This window comes from Typopeltis vanoorti, chromosome 1 (assembly GCF_054136105.1).
Source record: "Typopeltis vanoorti isolate ZY-2024b chromosome 1, IOZ_Tvanoo_1.0, whole genome shotgun sequence".
Classification (NCBI taxonomy): Eukaryota; Metazoa; Arthropoda; class Arachnida; order Uropygi; family Thelyphonidae; genus Typopeltis; species Typopeltis vanoorti.
The window spans coordinates 29,685,763-29,690,304 of NC_143549.1; the positions used below are offsets into that span (position 1 = coordinate 29,685,763).

Consider the following 4,542-nt stretch of genomic DNA (forward strand, 5'->3'; position numbering starts at 1 on the left):
TGTCAGTTCTTTAGCACATTCTCTCAAAACTCGTGGTGAAATACCATCCAGTCCCACAGCTTTACTGACATCCAGAGTACTCAGTATTTGGAACACACTCTCTTACTGCACTTCTAAACCTCGAACCTGCCCTATCCCTCTGGTATTAAAATTTACTCCTCCAGGATGAAATACTCCAATAAAGTGTTCATTGAACAATTCCACTATGTCCTCTGCATCAATCGCTCTATTTCCATTTTTATCCTACAATGTCATTCTTCCACAGATTTCTCCTCCTACTGGCCACATAGCTAAAAAATTCCCTAGGATTTTCTTTGGATCTTAAGGACAATTTCTTCTCATATTCCACTTTCACCTTCCTTACCATACTAGTCACTCTCCTTATATATCTTCCATAGCCTCTTCCATTGTCATCCACTTTACACCAAATTGTGTCCTCTTCTTCACTTGTGGAATACAGCTTACTATTGTTGCTAACAAATATTTCTTCACAACTTCCCAAGCACTAATGATATCCCGTCCTTCCAATTCCTCCCTCCATGAAACTTCCCCAAGTTGACGTCTATGACTATTATAATCAGCCGCCTTAGAATTCCAAATACGTTCCCGTCTCTTTGATACTCCTGCATGTCTATTCATCTTCGAAGGCAAAACCATATGGTCACTCTCTCCAACTGGTGGGAGAGATGTCATCTCGGTTATTATCAACCCTTCTGATGCTATGACCAAATTCAAAACTCTTGAATCTCTTTTTCCCTCTATTACATGTTGCCTAAGACATTAGTCCCTCAAGAATTCTAGAAATTCCATTCCCTTATTGCTACATGCATTTTCCTCTCCCCAATTTATACTGCTATAGTTAAAATCTCCCATATCAATCATTCTTCTTGCACTTGCCAAGCTCAACTGTCTAAAATCTCATGATTCCCACCCTCTGTGCTTCTTGGTCTGTAGGAACACCCCACTAAATATCCAGTCTTGTCCACCTCTACCTCATACCATATGTTTTCATTATCATTAGTGTCACTAGCTTCCATAGCATCCACTCTTATAGGACATAATTCGTCACTTATCATAAGCAGTACTCTACCACCACTCTTTCCCTTCCTATCCTGCCAAAAAATGCTGTACCCTGCTACTTCTATTCTTGTTACTATATATCCTCTTCTGTCAACCACGTCTCAGTGATCCCAATAATCTCTGGCTAGGATGATACTACTAGTGCACCAATTCCTCTCCTTTATTCTGGAAGGATTGGGAAAAATTTGACAAGTGACATACAGCTATTTGCTAATGATGATGCAAAGAAAGGTAGGGTAATCATAAATGCTGCTAATATGCAGTACTTGGAGAATGATTTGAATAAGCTGGAATTGTAGGCACGGGAAAATGGATGTCAGGTGAATGTCAGTAAATTTAAAGTCATTCACTTTGGCATGATTAGATATCTAATGTTGTATTATATTGGTTGGATTATGCTAGAAGAAACTGATGAGGCTAGGGATCTCGGAGTGTTAATAGATAGGAAGTTTAAGTTCAGGGGCCATGTAGCAAATATTGCAAATATGACTCAAAAGATAATTGCAGTACTGAAACAAACATTCATATGTAAAGATAAGGATATCATTTTGCCTCTTTGCAAGGTCTTGATAAGACTTCATTTGTACTATTGTGAGCAGGTCTGGTCTTCTGGTTTCCATTGTGGTTCTAATATAGTGGAAAGAGTGTGCAAAAGACTGTGTTAAAAATTACATTAGGATTGTGGAATACTGATTATAAAGGCAGATTAAGAATTTGGAGACTGCAGACTACAAGCAAACAGGAGAAAGAGGGGGGGTGATATGATTGAGATTTACAAACTTCTGAAAGTGTCATACAGGATTTCATTTGATGGAATTTTTCAATTTATTGAGGGTGGGGAAAGAACAAGAGGACATCCTTGGAAGCTGAGAATGAATGTTTCTAAAAAGGGGTAAGGGCTCGATTTCATTCTGATAGGGTGGTGCATGATTGGATGAATTACCATTGGATGTAATTAGTGCAAGCAGTGTGAATTAATTCAAGAATAGTATGATAGCTGGAATTAATTCAAGAATAGTATGATAGTATGTGTCCTCCTTAAATGAGTCCCTGACTTACTGGAGGTCTCTCTCTCTTAATAATAATAATAATTAGCATGACCCCTAATCAAGGATGATGTGCAAAACCTTGAAGCATTCCACATTTTTTTTGTATATCAATAGTTAATTCAGATGATGTAAATTATTGCAGAATGATTTGAATAGACTGATAGTCTGGGCAAAAGAGAATGGATGTCAGTTTAATGTGGCATAGTGTAAGGTTATGCATTTTGGAGTGAAAAGATTACCAGCTCTATACCACATTGGTGGAACTATCCTCCAGGAAATCAACAAACCCAAAGATTTGGGAGTGTTAGTGGATAGAGAGTAAAGTTTAGGGAGCATGTAGCAAAAGTAACTAAAGAAGCTCATACTTTGATGAGCAGAGACAAACAATTATTATTTCTTATTATTGAGCCTTGATAAGACCCCATCTTGACTATTATGTCTATCTGGGTTTCATGGGGATAAGGAAGAGGTGAGAGGATCCAGAGGCAAGTGACCAAGATGGCCTCAATCTCTTGAATCAAATCTATGGCACATAACAAAAGTGATTAAAGCAGCTCATCAGATTACTTGGTTACTGAAGAATACTTTGATGAATAGAGACAAACAGATTATTGTTCCTCTTTATTGAGCCTTGATAAGATCCCATCTTGACTACTTCATGCAGATCTGGGCACCAGGGTTTCTTGGAAATGAGAAGGAAGTGGAAAGGATGCAGAGGCAAGTGACCAAGATAGTAGCAGGTCTATGGAATGAACCTTACGAGAACAGATTGAAGATTTGTGGCAGAAACTGGTTTATAGCCGGAAAAGGAGGGAGGTGATATAATTGAGACATACAGATTACTGAAGGCATTTTACATGATTAATTCACAGGAAATATTTTAGAACAGGTCTGGTGATGGTGGGAGAATTAGGGTCATCCTTGGAAACTCAGCAAGAGTGTAGTTTGCAAGGGTGTTAGAATTAGGTTTTTTCCTTGGAGAGTGGTGAATGAGTGAAATAAGTTGCCAAAGTCCGATTTGGGTGCCATTACTGTGAATGAGTTCGAAGCAAAATATGATAGTCACTATGCAAATGTTGAATAGTGCTTTACATGATGTTTAGTGCCTCTCTCAGTTGAGTCTAAAGACTCCTTGGAGTAGCCCATAATGATTTTTTTTTTTTTCAATCAATCAAAATTTTTATTGGAAGTTTTTTCACTTGGTTATACTATAAATGTTATGGCAGTTTCAAATATTTTGGAATTTGGTTGAAAAGAATCGGCATTTCAACTCAACAGTTGTTGGCTTGCCTTTGTCGTTGAGTTGTGTGATTTTTTGTTGATAGCCGCACCAATCATATTTGCATCTTCATAGCTGCACTATTTCTATCTTTGCTGTCCGTTTCACACTCTGCTTTTACTTCTCATTAGTCATTCATGAAGGATTGTTCATTACATATCTCGAGTCTTGTATATTATTGTAATTTTTGCAAGTTACAGTGCTGGTTTTAAACTCAAAGATCTTATGAGTCTCTGAAATGATAAAAGTATCAGCAATAATGAAACTGTTTGTTTTAATTTAATTACAGAAGCATTATCACTAAAGATTCAAACATGTCTAGTGTTGAAGGTGAGCAGCCAATTGCATAAATAACATTGATAATTAAAAATTTAAATGCATTCATTTTATAAATAATGTGAGCAATTATAAATTATAATGAATACTGAGATTTAATTATAAATGTTAACTTAGTTTTTTACTGAAAAACTAGTTTCAAAAAATTCCTGCATATATCTTACACTGCAATTTTTTAACTTCAATTTTGGAGAAAAAAATGCAAGTTATATTCGAGTAAATATAGTGCATATTTATTCTCAACAGTTAAGTTGAGCATGGAATTCTTTTATTCAAAAATGATATCATGTACTATTTGAATTTTTGAATAAAATAAGATGAATAATAAATTATATGATGATTTGCTCTATATTTTTAGGATGTCCACGTTAACAGAGATCTCATCTACCGCTTTTTAGGACCAGAGGTTTTGCAGTGCACTGAAAACATTTTGACTCATACAAAGTTACAGACTGTTTATAATCGGTCATCATCATCTAAACCTTTGATATGTCTCATAGACATTAAACACTTTCCCATTCTTTCTAGAGAAGACAAATTTCAAAATCATCCAATCTGTCAGATATATGATCTTGCCGAACTCATGTCTACTCAGGTTACTGTATGTTACTTTGGAAATAACAGCAGTACAAGTAATATCTTAAATGAGCTACTTAAGTGCAGCACAACTTTGGGTTATTGGTTAATTGTTGTTATTACAGAGGAAGTAACGTTTTGGCCAGCAGAAGTAATCGTGACTTGGAGAAAAGTAGTTCAAGGCAAAGTGGATGATGGTGTAGTCACAGTGGATCAAATGGA

The 4,542-nt window shown here is 36.1% G+C and overlaps 1 pseudogene; it reads left to right on the forward strand.

Moving 5' to 3' along the window:
* The first annotated feature begins 2,131 nt into the window (after positions 1-2,131).
* Positions 2,132-2,228, forward strand: LOC150109856 (U6 spliceosomal RNA; annotated as a pseudogene).
* Positions 2,229-4,542: the final 2,314 nt, after the last annotated feature.